Source organism: Lutra lutra, chromosome 3 (assembly GCF_902655055.1).
Source record: "Lutra lutra chromosome 3, mLutLut1.2, whole genome shotgun sequence".
Lineage (NCBI taxonomy): Eukaryota > Metazoa > Chordata > Mammalia > Carnivora > Mustelidae > Lutra > Lutra lutra.
Window position 1 is genome coordinate 76,952,403 of NC_062280.1, and position 20,931 is coordinate 76,973,333.

Here is a 20,931-nt window from a genome sequence, read left to right on the forward strand (position 1 = left end):
ATTGTTTTTAAAGATTTTTATTTGTTTCTTTATTTGAGAGAGAGAGCAAGAGCAGAAAGAGGAACGGGGGGGAGGGACAGAGGGAGAAGCAGGCTCCCTGCTGAGCAGGGAGCCCTATTCTGGTCGAATCCCAGGACCCAGAGATCATGACCTGAGCGGAAGGCAGATGCTTAACTCACTGAGCCACTCAGACTCCCTTAAGAGAAATTGTTTAATTGCATTTTAGACATTTCACTATTTGCAAAAAAAAATCTTTTTTTTCTCTTAGTGTACTGTACTAAAAGCTAAATTAGTTAATTGAGAAAAACCCACAGGAACCTTTGATTTCCTTTTAAATAGAATAAAATGTTCATATGTTCTATAATGGTCTATCAACTAAATCTCTTAAGAATAATATAATTGAACTGACATTTAACTTGGCAGTTAAGGAAATTATCATAGTTTCATGTCCGATGTACACTGGGAAGCTGATGTTTTCAGGTTAACTGAGAGTTGATATTTTAAATGGTGGCAAACTTCCAGCATCAAATGGATTCATTCATGGAAGACTAATGGTTCAAGCTGGAATAAACTAGCATATGGTAGACAAGACATCTATCAGAAATCACCAGAAAATCTGAATTTATCTATCTATAAATATATATGGAGGTAAACATAAATATGTATTTATATATAAATATATATATAATATACTATGTATTAATATAGTATCAAAATTTTATTATATAAATATATAAAATTTATTTAAATATGTATATTTAAAGCATCATAGGGCTACTGAGGCAACCAACATTTGAAAGAGTAAGATCCTAGAGGAAGGAGAACAGAAAGGTGAGTCATTTTTTTCCTGTGAACATCTGCATATTTTGGCTCTGATTTAGCAACTGAATCTAGGCAGAAAGCCATGGTGAAGTGGAGACACCAGCAGAGCATAGTCTCACAAGACGAGAGAGAGACAAATGTTGGGAGGTCAGGGTGCTAGGATTAGAGGGGCCAAGATCCTGGTGAGATGGGAGGCACAAAGTAACTCCAGATCTCAGTGGTTTTCCCCTCTAGACATTTGCCCTATTTTTAAGCTTTTCAGGGGAAGTGGCTAAGAAGCTAAGTAGAACCCCACTGAAAAGCAGAGTGGAGTTCAAAATAATAAAATTTACAAACTCGGGCGCCTGGGTGGCTCAGTGGGTTAAGCCGCTGCCTTTGGCTCAGGTCATGATCTCAGGGTCCTGGGATCAAGTCCCGTGTCGGGCTCTCTGCTCAGCGGGGAGCCTGCTTCCCTCTCTCTCTCTCTCTCTCTCTCTCTGCCTGCCTCTCTGTCTACTTGTGATCTCTCTCTGTCAAATAAATAAATAAAATCTTAAAAAAAAATTTACAAACTCACTGGATACAAGGTTTATCAGTGAACTCCTCTCCTATATTATGGGGTGAATTTTGTACCATATCCTGTGTTGTAGTGCTAACCCCTAATACTTCAGAATGTGACTATGTTTGGAGACAGAGTCTTCAAAGAGATAATTAAGATCAAATGAGGTCATTAGAGTGAATCCTAATCCAATACGACTGGTACCCTTATAAGAAGAGAAGAGTAGGACACAGAAACATGCAGAGGGAAAACCATATGAAGACAGTGAAAAGCCAGCTATCTACAAGAAAAAAATCATCCCAGTGACACCTTGATCACATACCTCTAGCCTCCAGAATTGTGAGAAAATAAATTTTTGTTGTTTAAGCCACCCAGCCTGTGCAGCTTTGCTATGACAACACCAGCAAGCTAATACATCCTATATGCCAGCAACTGAATAAAAATTGTAAATTTTAAAGCAATAATTTCAGTAATACCAAAGATATTAAAACTTAGGAATATACAAATTAAACCATTCTTTCCTATGTGTGTACTCTACCTCATAGCCAAAAACTACTCCCTTGAATCCTGCTTTTTGGGGGATACTTTATAATTCTGGAAGTAGTCATATGTGATATATATCTTCATCAACTCATTAGGCTTTCATTCTTCCAGAAATTCTGAGTCACAGAAAACTGGAGTTGTTCATATAATGGTCAGAGTTGCCAGCTTCTTTTCTCCAAACAGTTATGACTATAAAATTCTCCAGGGTTAGTTTAATGAAAATGGTCTTTGACTAAGCGTACGATTCTTAAGAAGACTGAAAACAAAAATGATAAAGATATTGAAAGAAAATACAGAAGACTGTGTTCACGATTTCAATACATGGAATAACTTCCTAAATGAGAAATGAAACACAAGCCATTATGGAAAATATTGGCAGGTTTGGCATCACCAATATTACCATTTTCAATGCAGCAAAAAAACACCTTGAACAAAGTTAAAAGACAAATGAAAGGTCAGCAGAGAATATTCACTATGTACACCAAGAATTCTAATAGATGAATAAGGGGACTCTCAATTCCCCATTATCAGATGGGGCTCTTATAGGCAAGATATAATATTCAGAGAAGTAATGTATTAAGCCCCGGGAATACAAATAAAAATGGGGCAGAGTTATTGTCATCCAGAGACAAATAATCCATGGTGAGATGTTTGAATCAACAGGTATAAGATAAGGTAAACTATTAAAATGAAGTTGGGAACAAATGTTTATGGGTATATAGAAGTGGGAGGGCCTAATCTGAATTGGGGTCAGTGAGTTGTGATGTGGAGAAGAAAGCAAAAGGTGAAGGGCAATGAAGCACTGGAAAGAATGCAATCAGCATCCTCCCAAAGGTAAAAGCAGAAGAAACCAGGCAGACAAAATGTCAAAAGGAGTCTGGAGCAAGACCCATAATATATGAATTAAAGAAAGGCATTTCAGACAGAGAGAATCATTTCTAAAATATGAAATGTTTGGGGACGTTTGGAGGGGAAAACATGCATAGATTTAAAAATACTTCCAATCACAAAACAAAGCACATTTTCCTATCCTGGGTATAGGAGTATGGGCATTCTCTATTGTGTGTTACCACTGATGGTGAAGAGGTAGCCACTGGCACAAGCTTAGAATATTCCCATCATGGGTAGACCCACAGAGGCCTTAGAATGACGAGGATTCATTTCTGATACAACTGCAGGTTTATTAACTGTTACTTCTGATGTTACATTTCTTTTCCCTTGAGCCCTAATCCATGCCATCCCTCCCAAGCCTTCAGCTCCGGCCCTGATTTCATGAATGAGATCTCAAATACTATGCCACTTCCCAGATCCTGGGAATCTACATCTTTGGCAGGGTAGGTAATTCTTTTGACAAGTCACAGCAATTTCTAGGGTGCTTTCATAAAACGTGTCTCTATAACCACAACAAGCTGCATTGGAAACACAAGAGGAATGGCAATTATAGAACGTTTTTCTGCATTTTGTTTTCAGAATGACTCGTCCTATCTGATAAGTAGACCTAAGAGAAGTAGACTGGATTTTTGTGTAACGTCACCACCACCTCCTCCTCCTTTTCCCTTGTGGTGCCATGTTTTCTAAAGTTTAATTTCACCATGATTAACTTCCACATGGTTACTTTGTGAGATCTAATCATTAAATACTTAATGACAAATTAAGCATTTAAGTCCTCCATAAACATAGCAAATTAATGGCTCAATCCAAATTTTCATTGGATTAAATTACCTAGGCTATTTCCTAAGGTCTATATTCTATAGTCTATGGTGCTTATAATCACCAAAATTATAACACAAAGAAGTAGGAATTCAAAGAGTCTCATAAAACTCTAGTGACCTAACTTTTTAGTGAAGATGTAAAGTCCTAAATTGATTCAGTTAACAAATATTTGTTAATTATCTTCGTCATTGGAAAATAAATCCCCTAAAAAAGACATTTCCTTGAATAAAAATAAAAATAGTTACATACAATTTCCTTTTTCTAAAAACACAAACATAATCAACCTCTTAACATTATATCTGTGAAGAATTCAAATTGGCTAATTTTAAAATGCAAAATTTTATAATTAACTATACAAAAGAAAGATGGTTACAATATGGTTATATTTTAAACTTTCATTTGATGTATAATCAAAATATGTACTTGAGGATGTGTTTTCTGCAAAGAATACAGTGTACAAATAACATAATAAAAATCTCAATTGACTAAATGTTACATTATTCTACCTTTATTTTGTAAATGGAGCTGAATATTGTCAAATTATCATGTTTAAAAGTAAAAGGTGGCATGGCAATTTTGCTGATTATCACCTATCAAAAAATGAATAATGAGTGTCAGTTTTCAAGCACCTTGACTCATTTGCATGATACTATGTGTAGTTTCTCTTAATTTGCTCTACCTGTGATTTTATGTCCACTAGAGCTCTAAATTTTGCTAAATGTCAAAAATTGATTTGGTAGTAATTTAATCATTAACAAGTCAGTTTTCCGAATCCAATTAACTCGAATATATTGGAGTATGTACATTTAAGGAATGGTCATATTGACAAGAACAAAATCATTTAGTTGCTTCAAATCCATATACATTTTTAGCATCAGTGAATTTAAGCCTACATAAACATATGGTCAAATACAAACATAATTTATCATATATCACAATAACAATGAACATGTATTTATATCAATGTACTGTAAATAAATTCTTTAAGAGGATTTTGAGCATTTAAAATTCATTTTCAAATTGAATGAGTTACCGTTTTTTGCCTCAGGAAATGTATTAAGTCTCCAGGGAAATGTAGGCAAACAAGGGTGTTCTGTTTGTGCCCAGCATAAAAGGCAAAACTGGGATTTTCTAATTCATTCTGTTTCTGTAGCTGTGCAGCACAAATTTTTTAAATGGTCCTTTTATTGGCAGGTGAACTGGGGAGTCCCTGAGCCCTCAACCCAGCCAGATGCAACGAAGTCCCCGAAGGTTCTCTGTCTTGTCACAAGAATGAAGTCAAGGACAGACACACAGCACAGGTGGATTAGTAACACTAGTAGGAAAGTTTATTAAAAGGGAAAGTATCCTTTCAAGATATGAGAGCAGGCTACCTCTGGGGAGAGCTAGAGAAGAGAGAGCGCAAGCTTGCACACATGTGGGCATGAGAGCTCAAGGAGCTGCACACCTGCAGCTTGGGTTTCTGTCTTATGACGGTTGTCAACAAGGGGACAGAATATTCATTACCTGGGGTGGGGATTTGGTCAGGGGTTTCCTGTCATGGTGTCTGCCATCTTGGGCCTGTTTGGTTTGATCGTGCTCTTTTGAAGCGCTGGTGGTGGTTTCCTCGTTGCTGGACTCCAAGTATCCTGGTAGAACCTAACTGCCCATTCTGACAGTTTTCTGGCCAACAGAGCAGGTATATTTTTCTATAAATTAATAATGACCAATCTGAAAGGGACTCTCAGTACTATTCAGTTCCAACGTACTAGTCACCTTTTTTCCCTTTTTGTGGCAACTGTTTTAACTGATTGCCCTTTCCTCAAACATCCAACCTCTCTCTGCCTTACCTTTCTTTATGTATTATCTTAACAAATAAGCTCATCACTTACTTTACTAAGAAAATCTTGAGCCACCTGCTGGGTGTTCCTTCACTTTCAAATCGACACCCACCTGTATCAGCGTCTCTTTTATTTCCTCTCCAGCTGTTGAGGTTAAGGACATTTTCCTCCAGCTACCTAAGCCCAATGCCTCTTTCTGTACTTAGATCTCTGCCACTCCTGCTTTTTCAAGAGTTCACACTATCGGTTTTCCCTTCTGTCTGCAGAAGGTTCGGCCTCCACTCTCCGCTTGATCATTCTCTTCAAGCTTTTAGACATTTTCTATTAAAACAAAAACAAAAAACAGCTAAGCAAAAGCCAAACCTTCTGTTGACTCCATATTCCCTTTTTCCCCCATCATGGCCTTCCTTAAAGAGTTATCTACATTCACAACATTTTTTCCCATTTCCTCATAACCCACACTGTCCTCTCAACCACTCCACTTCAACTCCCCTATCACTCCACCCAAAGAGTCACCTCCAAATTCACTGTTAACCTCTACATTGCTTAATCCACAGGGTACTTTTTGGTCTTCATCTTGCTTTATTCAACATATGATCATTATTTATTGAGCACCTCCCAAATCAGTGTTTCCTGCTCAGAGAATGGCACCACAGCCTCTGTAGTTATAAAATCTTTTTATCATCCTTTCCAATCCGATAACAAATTCCATCAATGATTAAACTGTATTCTTTTTTTTTTTTGATTAAACTGTATTCTTAAAGGATTAAATATCAGACACTTAAATAAGACATTTAAATAAAGCTGAAATTTAATTTTAAATTTATTGAATCACATTAAATAACATAAAAATGAAAACTTGCAATTCTCATATTCAATGTCCATCTAATTACCAACATAAAAAAACTATATTTTCTTGTACTTTCTGTAATCTAGATCTACATCTATGCAAAATAAGATTTAACACTGCAAAATGCTCTTCAGTCCCCATTTTCTACTTTTGCGTATATAATGCTAATTCATGAGTACCTCTAAATCATAAATTATAACAGAAAGAAAAACAAAACAAAAAGAAATAGATGCTGTGCATGACTGGGAAATGATACTTCATTATGTAAGAATGTATTGTATTCATGCCATCTGAGAGGAAGGATTTGACAAGTTAATTAATTTGACTTTTCTTTTACCTAGGCATTTTCATGGTTCAAATTCTCCCCATGTTTCCTCACAGTTTCCATCTCCAGTGTAAGAAACAGTACAACCCACAAACCCTCATGGTATGAATGAGATCTTTCATTTCAGGAACAGAGGGCAAGATAAGTGCAGGAGCATTGCCTGGTTCCTGATTGGTGTCAGTTAATCAGACGTGATATTTGTGCTTAGAAGGGGGGGTACTCCTGTCATGCTGATGCTTTGTACAAGGCAAGCTCTTGAGTCACAGGGTGCCTAGTAGTTTAGTAAGTCTCCGCATGTGTTTGTGTGCCGCTGATGGAAAGGGCTCTGTCAAGGAAGAGACTAGAGCATGGGGCCTCTTCTTTGTGTCCAAGCATAGTAAGGCGAGGGAATGAATGCAAAATCTTCCCTTAGAAGGGTATAGTTAAGACGGATACATGAAGATAAACTAAGAGTTAACCATGTAAAGAGGTGGGTGGGGTGGAGAGAACAACTTAAACAGAGGCAACACCAGATGCTCTGTGGCAGGAGAGCTCATAGTTTGTTCCAAGATCTGAAAGAACAGTGAGTGGGCACACAGGGAGGAGCATAATGATAGATGGGCAGGGCCTGTCTTGAATGTGCTGATGCAGCTAATGATAACAAAGGTTCTAGTGACCATATCGGATTTTCTAGCATGTATAAAGCAGAACTGAGTAAATCTCCAGGTTCTTAGACTTGTGGGGGAAAAAAAGAGGGCAAGTTCTCAAAATAGAGACACTAGATTTCCTTCCAATAGTGTGATGGGGCTTCGAGTTATTAATTTGAAAAATGTAAGGACAAATGGCCATTATTGTCCCCTGATCCAGTGAAATAGTTCATGATGAGTCTAAAAATTTATGCTACACAGATTCCTGATGAATCCAAAAGAAAATCTCTACATATGGAAATTTGGCACAATATTGTTTATAATGGTGATAAACCTGGAAACAACCCAAATATCAATGAAGAGGGCTTCCATTCTTTGAACTTCCCAATGGTAAATGAGTGAGCACTGGACTTTCTTATTCCCTTGCCTAGGTGTGGGCAGAAGGGTAGGGGGAAAGGATAGAGCTTGAAAACTAACAGTAGTGAGACCTCAAAAATGAAGTCAGAAGTTTTACTACAAGTGGACTGTTTAAAAAATTACTACAACTATATGTATATATTAACATGGATAAGTATAAAAACCAAGGGCAAAGAAAATAATGGAAGAATCCTCAAAGATTTGAAGAATTTGTTTGAAGGATGATATATACCTAGATAAAGGTGGTTTTTCCAGCAAAAATACATAAACACATTAAAAACCATACCGAATATTGTTTATGAAGACATACATGGACAGTAACGTTATGGAAATATGTGTGGGAATGACAGACTTTGGGAATGAAGAGAAGGGAATGAAATTCAGGGTGGTTAGGTTATAAAGGGGTCTGGAAATCTTTCAGTAAAGATTTAGTTCAAAAATATTGTATCAAAATGTTATACATGTTGCAATTTGGTAAAGCTGGGTTGTGGGTAAGAGGTATTCCTTATATTATTCTTCTCTGTATGTTCAAAATATTTTATTGAAAAAAAATGAATAAAGAAACCTTTTACACCAATGAGAATGGGAAGCTTTTATGATGCAAAGAGTGGAGGGTCTATCTAGCTTCCATACCTGAGTGGAGCTATAAAAGGGGGTTGATCCAAGTATCATTCTGCTCAATGCTGCATGGTCTTGCCACAGAACCTGCTGGCCAACTGCTGCAGTGATGTCTCGAAGGTACAGAGACCCCTCTCACCAGGAACCAGTTCATCTCTTTGTGCCAACATTCTGGTTTCTAAATTTGCCCACTTCACCTTGCATGTCTTTTGATTCTTATACGCCATCACTCTTGTGGGCAGCAAATGGCTTCAGAACATGAAGTAGGGCATTTTAGTATCCTTCACCTCATAGACCTAAAACCATCATCCCTCTGTCTTCCCTTGGAATCCACCTAGGACAAATTTCCTTTTAAACCCTCAAAACACTTAGGCTGTAATGATGCTCCCTTAAATTCCCCCTAAAGGAAGTGACCTTCAGTAATTCTGGGAGCCTTCCCATCCATCCTTGGAGTGTATTACCCATGGATCTAAGGAGATTTGCTTTCGTAGGCAAATCCTCAATAAATTTCAGGATTTCTAGACCTGCCCTTCTAGGAAGGGATATGACAGCTACTTGCACTTATTCTAGTGACTCTCTAGCTGCAGAGAAGAAAAGAATACACACTTAACAACAAGCAGAGCATCATCAAAATTACTTTAACAGTCATGAAAGTAAAATTCTGTATTTGTTTTTAGGAAAAATGTATTTTGCTTGACTTAAGTTTTTCATTAGCCTTGCAGGTGTTCTCATCAAAGGGATATACATACGTGTACTACTTTGCTTTCAATCTTTCTCAACCCCTCATCCCTGTCAAAGCTGCCCGGCTTGACCAGTGATAGGGGTGTCTTTAATCCCAAACTGCTGCAATTCCAAAATCAAGAATGTATGATATTAAGATTTGAGCAGGAAGCCAAAGAACATAGTAATATCATGTGTCTCCAACTGAGATTCCAGGGGAAGAAATTAAAATCCAACATGAAAATCCAAGGAGGGAGAAGGGGGCAGGAAGCAAGGGTTGGAAGCAGGAGCTGTGGAGTGTGGCAGGAAGAGGACTGAGAGGAACATCCAGGGATGCTTCTGCTGCTTGGATTTTAAATCCATAACATGTGCAGAGCAGTGGACAGTTGGCCTCCTCCTCATCCATCATGGTCAGGCTGGACTGTGAAGCTGTAACTGAGACTCCTCCTTGGAAAATAAAACAGGTACACTCTGAATATCTCAGAATCTGAAGATTAAGACCCTTCAACTCTCAAGATAGTCTTTCCTTCTACTTCCCAGTATTAAAACAAACTGGGGGAAGATACTTTTGAATATATTCAGAAAGCCTTGATGGGCATCTCCAGGCAATGAGGGCAACAGTGTGACTACCAAAACGGGGGTTATCTGTTTGTGTATGGTGATCCTTGCTAGTACCAGCTTAGTAAGTACGTTACCTAGTTTTGAGCAGAAAGCTGCAGGGTACTCAGTAAAACCTTTACATCCCAAAGTCTCACGTGAACAGCTCTTATTTATGAGGCCAGATGCTAACAGAGAAAAAGATTTGAAAAAAAAAATAAAAAACAAAACATGTTTACTGCCTTCCAGAGGTAAAGATTTTTTTTTTTCTGGTAGAGTTTTCTTTCTAAATTTCAGAAATCTTGACTCCATCTCCCCTTTATAAGCTTTATGATGAATGGGTTGCCTCTTTAATGTGGATTCTTTCATGAGACTTTTCTGTTCAGATCTGTAATCTTTGTCAGTGAATTTTGAGATCGTCAGCATCTCTGTGTCTTTTGAAGATCTCAGGCATCTGTCTCCTTCTGCTTGGACTGTAGCATGTCTTGATCTTTCAGCCAGAACTATTAGCAGTGTTGACTGGCTCTGGCAGAGAACTCGGTGGCTTGATGACTAACGCTCTGACTACTGGTCCAATGCAGATGTTGACCTCTGTCCTTCCTTCTCATCACCCTCTCTCCATGGCAAGACTGTTAGTTCCTTCATTCCATCTCTTCTCCCTTCCTCCTTCACCCTTCTCCCCCTTTCACATAGGAATTGGAATAGACACCAGAAAGAGCTTCTATCTCAATTCATCAATCCAACATATACATTCCTTCTGTTGGTAAATGTTCACATCGTTTTGTTTTAATGGCATGCTCTGGTACATAGAAAGACACCTTGCTTCCAAAGCAATGCATTCCCATGTCTGCTTAAACAAATTATTATTCTCACCTTAGCAGACTCATGTGGCACAAAAATAAGCTTTCATGCCAAAGTGTGGGAGACCCAAACAACTCTATTGACCAAAAAGAAAAGCACACACACACAAACACACAAAAATCATGACATTTATCACTGTGTTTTCATAAGGTGTTTCTTCTCCCCCTTTTTTGGCAATGCGTATAGACCTAATCCTGTTGAGTATGTGTGCACTGAAGAGTGTGGTGCTACAAGACAAATGATGGCAGCTCTAATTACATAATCCACAGGAGACAGACCGGCCAGGACATAACAAAAAGGGAGAGGGGTAAGAAATGTTTGACATTTTTCAGTTATCATTGTCTGTGGTATCCTTTTATTTTCTCCCTTCCCTTTTCTTCTTTCATTTCTTTCTTCCTTCCTTCCTTTCTTTCTTTCTTTCTTCCTTCCTTCCTTCCTTCCTTCCTTCCTTCCTTCCTTTCCTTCCTTCCTTCCTTCCTTCCTTCCTTCCTTCCTTTCTTGCCTTCTTTCTTTCTTCCTTTTTAATGTATTTACTTGAGAAAGAGAGAGTATGAACGGGGGAGGGAAGGCAGGAAGAGAGAGAATCTCTACCAGACTCCCCACTGGCTGTCGGGCCAGATGCGGGGCTCAATTTCTGTGACCCTGAGATCATGACCTGAGCTGAAATCAAGAGTCGGATCCTTAACCTGCCACCCAGGCACTGCTCCCCCTTTCCTTTTCAATCCTATGTGGTATCTTTTTTTAAAAGGTCCTTCTCCTCCCTGTCATCCCTATAAATAGTCCATCTGCCATAGCATGGAATATTGTTAGAATATTAATACCTTCATTTGACTCCTCTTGTAGTTCTAGAAGCTGAAAAATCCAAGATCAAGATTTGGTGTCTGGGAAGGATCTACTTCTTGGTTCATAGGTAGTTGTTATCTCACTGTGTCCTCACATGGCAAGAGGAGCAGAGTTCCCTAGGGTATCTTTTATAACGGCACTAATCCCATTCCTAAGGGCTCTATCCTCATGACCTTAATCACCTCCAAAAGCCTCATCTCCAAATATCATCACATTGGGCATTAGGATTTTAACATAAATTGGGGGTGGGGGACACATTCAGTCTATAGTGACTCACCTTCTCTTCCCATTTCCCTTCCCCACATTAGCAACTGTTGGGCTCTAACTCACTTGCCTTCAGGGAGGATAATGTCAGTAGAGATCAGATGTATAGGGAGTTCCCCAGGCTAAGCCCAGAGGAAGGGAAAATTTTAAGAAAAAGACCAAAAAAGTCATTGTCAGAAGTAGGAGCAAAGGAGCAAGTTTCCCCTCCCTTGAATGAATGAATGGATGAATGAATGAATGAATGAATGAATGAATACACAAATGAACAAATAGACCCATCCATCCATCCATCCATCAATCTATCCATCCACTTTTAAGGGAGTAAAGAGGACCCTGAGGCAAACTTCCTCCCAGTTTGAAGAAATGTGAAGGTAGAGACAAGAGTCTTTCAGGTTTGCTCTAGGAAATACATTGTGTGTTTCACAGAACACAGTAAGGCTAGTAATAGCAGTGTTAGTCATGTTTGTGAGAAATTCTCTGTATGCCTTTTACTTTGCCTACATCTCTTCTAGATGAAGTCATGAGCAAAAATCAGACCTATAATCATTTTCATACTCACAGTATTTATTTTTCTTTAATTAATCTTATAACATAAAGTAAGATCATCAAGAACACTATCAATGTATATTCTGAACTCTTCAACCCATAAGGCTTCATAATTAATTCAGTACCATTGATTTCAAAAATCCTTACAGTTAAGGCAACAAATCACTGGTTTTCAGAATGGCAACATTCCCTTTTCTTATTATATTCAATTTTCCTATGACCTCCAAATGTTCTAACAAGCATCTGACTAAATACGGTGTGCATTTGACTCCCTGAGTTCTTTTTTTTTTAAGATTTTATTTATTTATTTGAAAGAGAGAATGAGAGAGAGAACAAGAGAAGGGGAGGGCCAGAGGGAGAAGCAGACTCTGCTGAGCAAGAAGCCCGATGCAGGACTTGACCCTGGAACTCCAAGATCATGACCTGAACCGAAGGCAGTCACTTAACCAGCTGACCCACCCAGGCACCTGACTCCTTGACTTCTAATTAAATTCAAATACTCCCTGATTGTTGGAGATATTGGAAGAAATCATTAAGCATTTGAACAAAATAGTTGTTTCTTCATTTATTTTAGAAAAGCCCTTTATTAACAACCAACAAGTCTCACTTTTTCTGTCAAAAGGACATGATGTATCAAGTTGTTTCTCTTTTTGAGGTTAAAATAGCGCTTTTTTGGGGCGCCTGGGTGGCTCAGTGGGTTAAAGCCTCTGCCTTCAGCTCAGGTCATGATCTCAGGGTCCTGGGATCGAGCTCCGCATCGGGCTCTCTGCTCGGCGGGGAGCCTGCTTCTCTCTCTCTCTCTCTCTCTGCCTACTTGTGATCTCTCTCTCTCTCTGTCAAATAAATAAAATCTTAAAAAAAAAAAAATAGCGCTTTTTCTACACCTAGCCGAACTTACACACCTTCGTGTATACATCCTCTCCTGCCAGCATAATGCCTAACTTCCACTCCTGCAACAAGGTACTTAATTACACACAACTTCCCGGGGCCCTTTCCTTACTTGCTGATAATCTATTTCTAAAGCTTTGTGATACTTGGTTCTTCTCCATATTATCAGAATAACCTTGTAGTATGGACCCCAAACAAAGATTACCTGATCTATTAAGCCTGGGTATACAGTAGTTCTTTATCTAAAAACCTACATATCTAGGCTTCTTTTCATTTGTCAGTTGAATTAGCATACATTTTAATTTGGGGGGCCTCAGTCTTTCCCAATGATACGAGGATAGTATTTTGCAAATATTAAACTAATGTTATTTATTTCTTCTGTATATCATGCTCCCTTGTTGCATTGACCATCATCCTGAGATATGATGTGAACTTCTCCAGGAAAGACAATAAGTACCCCCTGAACAAAGAAGTTGCTTACTGTCAAATATAACAAGCCAATAGTCTTGAAAAAAGCTTAGCTTTGCGGAATTAGAAAAAAGATTTCTAAATTTCAGAGCTCTTCCTTTTGTATAACAAATGAAGGACCTGGAGGACTTGGTTATTGAGTTTTATCTAAGCAAAGACCCAGCCATATAAGAGGAATTGGAAAGCCTCTCCCTTTTCTTTAGGGAAGGGAGAAGGGAGGCAGCCCAGTTAAAGGTAGTAGCAGCAAGTACTTTTGCTTTCCCCCACTCTTTAAATGGATATTTATATATTATATAAAAAGCTAAAAAAAAAAATTCTACACCCTCCTTTTTCCCCTTCCCATACTACCCTAGAGGGAGGGGACTTGGGTAGAGGAGTACTTCATTGTTCTACCAAAGAGAGTCCTCCAATGGCCTCTTAGCATCTGAGAAACAGCAACTGTAGTGGCATTGAACTCAGTCAATAGCAAGCCTGAGACAGCACCTCTGGCTCTGCCTGGTGTGTGTGGCCTACAGGAATTCAGAAATGCTTTTGTAATGGGCTGCACAAGGGCTGAGAAATTCAGGGAATTGCCCTGGGACTTTGTGCCCTAGAGAATATTGCCGTAGACCACATAATGACCCCCTGAGCTTGTACCATGGTGATCCACTTTGTCCCTAAGTATCAGAATTTAGAGACACAGCCTTCACCCCAGACCAGAATCATTGGCTCCTCAGCACAGTGGGCATCCACCCAGCCTCACACCCATGCTAATCCAATAGACTTCCAACAGGAAAGGAGTGGGAGGATGGCCTGCATTCCAATAGAAAAGCAGATCTCGGGTTTGTTATCCTATACAAGGTCTCAGATGGCTTTGAAGAACCAAGAGCTAGTCTGCCAAGTCCAGCTTTTTACCTTGTCTTAGCTTGCAGAGGAATGCTGGTCGAAGGCCTCGTAACATTGAGACCTCCCTTGTTAAGCTGCACAATGAGAATATATCAAAAGGCTGGGATTGTTGATTACAGGGGCTGACCCAGCTCCCTGACTGGAAGCCGACAAACTAGCCCACTTTTGAAAACTTGGTTTTGTTCTCTTACACCGACTATACCCCAATGACCACTTCTGTATTTCTGATCCCATATAAATACACCCATTAACCGATGATTCTAGACATGGGGGCAGAAAGGCAGAATTTATGTTGCAGAAATAACTATATGACTGACCTGGGACCTAGGGCCTAGTTCCTGCTAAGCATTTTAAATTCTTTTAAGAAAAAGAAAGGCTGCTTAGAAAGTTCTTCTCTATATACCAACCTCTTGCTTTTTACATATAACTTATTCTTCAAGACTCAAGACAATTGTCATCTCCTCTAGAAATTCTTGCCCAGTATCCTATACCAACAGTGAGTTAGGTGCCAACCTCTCTTTACTCTATGCCCGTTTCTATAATAGCACTTAGTTGTAATATAATTGTCTTCAAGCCTGCCTGTCTGTTTTCAAGATTTACAGAAAATGGGCCTTTTATCTCTATATCCCTCTCTATATATTAGCAGAGTGCCTTGATACTATTCTGAAGTCTCAATACATATTGCTATGTGACTGAATGAGTCAATGAACCAATAATAGGAATGTGCGATGGTTCTATCTGTCAACCCAAACACTGGGATTTCAAAATGCTATGTTAATTTGGAGAAAGTTTTTGTTTAGAGTGTGAAAGGATGTGATCATGCAAGACTTCTCCCCCATGCACATTATTTTGCTTGAAGAGAGTTTTAAGCAAAGTTGGAGATTAAAGAAAGAAATAAAATAATCATGAGTGAGCTTCAGATACATGTTAGTAATACAAAATGTATTTTGTGGACTAAGACTGTATGTATCTAATTGGAACAAATCAAAAGAGGTAATTTAATGGTCTGCTGAGTTGTATATCATCTTCCCCCGGTGAGGTCTCCTTTGTGGTGTCGTTTCATTACCTTTACCTGTTCACTCTTTAATCAATTGTCACGGAGCTCCAGGGCTCTGTGGAGTGAATATAAAGCTATCAAACTAATTCTGGGGTCTGATCCTATCCACGTAGACCCCTTCTTCACACTGCTGTTAAGTCCCAAAGCAACCAGGCTTTGAAAATAGGGGTTTGGAGATGAGAGGGGAAGGTTAGAGTTACTACTTCAAAGATTATACAGAGAAAGGTCTTCCTATAAAGTCAGTGGGTTATCTTGGTAGCAGTTTCATTATAAATGAAGCATTGCTTTAGGTTGTTTCTTGGGATGTAAGGGCATGATGCCTGAAAGAACACCTAGTGAAAATCCTTTCTATTATGAACTATATACTACCATATGGATATATGACCATAGGTGAATAATTCCTATTTTAAACTGTCTTAAAAAGTATTTTTAATTTTAATCTAACATCATTTAAAATTTAAGCCAATTCTACTTAAAACATCAATATAGCCATAACTTTTATCCTCTCTTGACACATTATGCATTTGATAACTGTTTATTTTCTCTGCTCACTAGAATTCCAGTTCTATGATATTTTGTTCAGTGTCTAGGAATAGTAATTTTTCAGTAAAAACTAATAATATGTTGGCTAACCGAACATAATAAAAAAAGTAAAAACAAAGAAATGGAAAAATGTTCCATGCTCCTGGATTGGAAGAATAAATATTGTGAAAATGTCTATGCTACCTAAAGCAATCTACACATTTAATGCAATTCCTATCAAAGTACCATCCGTTTTTTTCAAAGAAATGGAACAAATAATCCTAAAATTTATATGGAACCAGAAAAGACCTCGAATAGCCAAAGGAATATTGAAAAAGAAAGCCAAAGTTGGTGGCATCACAATTCCGGACTTCAAGCTCTATTACAAAGCTGTCATCATCAAGACAGCATGGTACTGGCACAAAAACAGACACATAGATCAATGGAACAGAATAGAGAGCCCAGAAATGGACCCTCAACTCTATGGTCAACTCATCTTCGACAAAGCAGGAAAGAATGTCCAATGGAAAAAAGACAGCCTCTTCAATAAATGGTGTTGGGAAAATTGGACAGCCACATGCAGAAAAATGAAATTGGATCATTTCCTTACACCACACACGAAAATAGACTCAAAATGGATGAAGGATCTCAATGTGAGAAAGGAATCCATCAAAATCCTCGAGGAGAACACAGGCAGCAACCTCTTCGACCTCAGCCGCAGCAACATCTTCCTAGGAACATCACCAAAGGCAAGGGAAGCAAGGGCAGAAATGAACTTTTGGGATTTTATCAAGATCAAAAGCTTTTGCACAGCAAAGGAAACAGTGAACAAAACCAAAAGACAAATGACAGAATGGGAGAAGATATTTGCAAATGACATATCAGATAAAGGGCTAGTGTCCAAAATCTATAAAGAACTTAGCAAACTCAACACCCAAAGAACAAATAATCCAATCAAGAAATGGGCAAAGGACATGAACAGACATTTCTGCAAAGAAGACATCCAGATGGCCAACAGACACATGAAAAAGTGCTCCATATCACTTGGCATCAGGGAAATACAAATCAAAACCACCATGAGATATCACCTCACACCAGTCAGAATGGCTAAAATTAACAAGTCAGGAAATGACAGATGCTGGCAAGGATGCGGAGAAAGGGGAACCCTCCTACACTGTTGGTGGGAATGCAAGCTGGTGCAACCACTCTGGAAAACAGCATGGAGGTTCCTCAAAATGTTGAAAATAGAACTACCCTATGACCCTGCAATTGCACTGCTGGGTATTTACCCTAAAGATACAAACGTAGTGATCCGAAGGGGCACGTGCACCCGAATGTTTATAGCAGCAATGTCTACAATAGCCAAACTATGGAAAGAACCTAGATGTCCATCTACAGACGAATGGATAAAGAAGATGTGGTATATATACACAATGGAATACTATGCAGAATACTATCAAAAGAAATGAAATCTTGCCATTTGCGACGACGTGGATGGAACTAGAGGGTATCATGCTTAGCGAAATAAGTCAATCGGAGAAAGACAACTATCATATGATCTCCCTGATATGAGGGAGAGGAGATGCAACATGGGGGGTTGAGGGGGTAGGAGAAGAGTAAATGAAACAAGATGGGATTGGGAGGGAGACAAACCATAAGTGACTCTTAATCTCACAAAACAAACTGAGGGTTGATGGGGGGAGGGGTTGGGAGAGGGGGGTGGGGTTATGGATATTGGGGAGGGTATGTGCTATGGTGAGTGTTGTGAAGTGTGTAAACCTGGCGATTCGCAGACCTGTACCCCTGGGGATAAAAATATATGTTTATAAAGCTGTTAAAAAAAAAAAGAAAAAAAAGAAAAAAGAAAGGATGAATACCCAAGTTTTGTAGCAACATGGACGGGACTGGAAGAGAAAAAAAAAAAAAGTAAAAATAGAATTAAAATTTTAAAATAGTTGCTAAATGAATGGTACTTTTTTAAATAATACATTTTTACCTCACCTTTCTCATCATTACACTCTCTACCTCCCATTCCTCTACTTTCTTTTTTATTTTCCTTATGTTCCATTTTCAACCACTAACTTTCAGATCTTTCAATCATGCCAACAAGAAACATTTCTAAGCATGAGTATTTTTCACTTAATACCCCAAATATCTGAATATAAGGCACTTCTATATCTTGTGTGTATTCAGTGTCAACCAAACAATCAATTGAATGGAAAGTAAATTGGTTACGTGGCATATTATAGAAAAATTCTGCTCCAACATAAGCACATATGAATACATGCCTATTCCCTTCCAGTTATTTGATTTTCTTCTACTTTTTTTTTAAACAGTGTTGATATTGTGTAAATATTGATTCACTTTATCAACATTGGGAATTTTGTTTCCTATCTAAGGAAAAAATTGGGGCTCCTCAGCCTGTATCCAGTGAAGCTGGATCTTCTTTCAATAAGATATTAACATCAGAATTTTAATATGCAGGACTTTAGAAATGATGGCTTCTTGAACTCTTATTATTACCTAAATTCAAACAATATAGCAAGGTAGGTACTAGTCCTTGAGGACACACTAGGTCCCTAGGCACTTGACACTTACAACGCTTAGAGAGTTGACAGGGTATTTAAGTAGTTGGCACAAGCTGATAGAGAACTGCTTAACTTGCAGAGTATCTAGTGGAAAGTCAAAGTCTGCTGAATTGGATATCAGAAATCCAGAGAGCCAGGAATCCTATTTTAGTTCTGGTTCACACCATGACAAGCTGCATAGCCCCAAACAACTTGGCACTTTCCTTCACCAATAGCAGAAATAATGCCCACTGATCTCAGTTGTGTGGTGAGAGTTAATACCTTAGATATATCTTAATATCTAGACATGTATAATGTTTCCCTGCAAAATATTCTTCATATATTTATCAATCTTTGACTTCTAGTCAGAAATCTCTAGATTTAAAAAATTACTTTTTGTGTGTTTTCTTTTTCTTCTCCTGCATTGATTGCTTCCTTGTGTTGCTGATTTACAAAGAAACTATTTCCCCTTTTATTTCCAACAATCTTTGTGTATCCGTAGACCTGTTAGCTCTTTTTAACCACCACCCCCCGCTTTTTTTTTGGCCTGTCAGGAAAATTCCTGAAAATCCACATTCTAATGAACTTCGCAAGCAACTGGTCAGTATATCTTGATCCTAGTTCACCCCAGTTAGTTGTCTTCCCAAAAGGTCTTAAAATATTTGTTAAGTTGACATGGGGTGGGGGAGTGTTTATTTTACTTTACATTGAATATGAAGAGATACTCAGAGAGGAAGGGATCCATCAGCTATCCCACACTGAAGCACCCTTTGGGATTAGAGCCATGCTGGGGTCATCTATGTGTACTAATTGACTCCCAGCATAGACTTGTCTACTAGGAGAGACTTAAAATGCTTGAATTCACTTTATTGAAATAAATGCATGTAAAATAATTTGCTTTTTTTGATGATCCGTTAAGATTTTTCAAATATGGTTTGGAGACTTTTGAAAATCCTAGCATAGATTATATGAATGAATCTATTTGTGTGTGTAGATTGTAGATGATTGTTCTATCGCTGGAACTGATTTATAGCTCTTTTTTGATTTACAGTTCTTTTTTGCCTCTTAAATGATTGTAATATCCCTTGGAAATTCTAGATTCTGCTCTTTAGAGAGATAAAAGGAAATAAGACTCTCCTGTTTCATGATTTTCTCAGAGAAACAAGTAGGTAGGTCTTCTATATATGTACTTAGTAAAATGACAACTATACACCACAGGGAGGTAATGCTGATTTAGGTATTAAAAGACAAAGATCAGAATTACAGTTAGCAGAAATGGAGCATTTCTTATACAAAGTTGAATTTGGGTTAAGTTCAGTCCAGGAAATTACTATTGAAGATTCTTATGGACACATTAATCTTGTACTAAATCAATCTCTCATCCATGAGGATAAAAACTTTATTGTACTATAGCCATATCTTGTCAATATAAAGTACTCAAAATTACAATACATAGTCCATTTTACTAAAATATTTTTCTCCAGGCTAGTTGTGCTGATATATTAGAATCAGTTGGTTTTTCATCCTTCTTCTAGACTTAAAGGGAAAAAAATTTCTTTTTAAAGATTTTATTTATTTATTTGACAGAGAGAGATCACAAGTAGACAGAGAGGCAGGCAGAGAGATAGATAGAGAGAGAGAGGGAAGCAGGCTCCCTGATGAGCAGAGAGCCCGATGCGGGACTCAATCCCAGGACCCTGAGATCATGACCTGAGCCAAAGGCAGCGACTTAACCCACTGAGCCACCCAGGCGCCCAAAAAAAATTTTTTTAACAGAACTGAATATGTTTGTGGAAGTGAACCTTTTTTTTTTTTTTAAGATTTTATTTATTTGTTTGTCAGAGAGAGAGAGAGTGAACACACGCAGGGGGAAAGGCAGGCAGAGCAGGCAGAGGGAGAAGCAGGCTCCCGGCCGAGCAAGGAGCCCCATGTGGGACTCGATCCCAGGACTCGGATCATGACCTGAGCCGAAGGCAGTGGATTAACCAACTGAGACACCCAGGTGTTCCTTAAAGGAAATTTTAAAAATATTTTTAAACATCTATGTAAAAAAAAAAGAAAAAAGGTTAGTGTATCTACATTGTGGATTTTTAACATAATCAACTTTTTAAAAATGTTAATAGGTAGGATTAGTATAGCTGTCTTAAATCTTTCCCCAAATGCCCCAGGTACATCAAATTTGACTGATTATCTGTGATTTGGGCAAAACTGCCCTATAAGGAAGGACTTGGCTGGAATTAGGCGATCAGAATCCACTAAATTATACCTTTAAAGACCTGATACTAATTTATATGCATTCATTCCTTTCCCTCACTGGCTTGTAACCAGGTAGAACTCCCCTTTTCCCTATTCTTTCTTTACCCCTCAGACCCCAAATCTGGCTATACCAAAGTACTTGCAATCCAGACGCATGCTAGCCTCTTCCCCAATAGTGAACATTC

General features: G+C 38.3%; 1 long non-coding RNA gene across 1 annotated transcript in view; it reads right to left on the reverse strand.

Moving 5' to 3' along the window:
* Positions 1-8,903: 8,903 nt before the first annotated feature.
* LOC125095818 (uncharacterized) overlaps positions 8,904-20,931 on the reverse strand; it is a 268,620-nt gene continuing 256,592 nt past the window's right edge. Inside the window, exon 4 of the long non-coding RNA XR_007125958.1 lies at positions 8,904-9,439. This is a non-coding gene — a long non-coding RNA (uncharacterized LOC125095818). The remainder of the gene's footprint in view (positions 9,440-20,931) is intronic.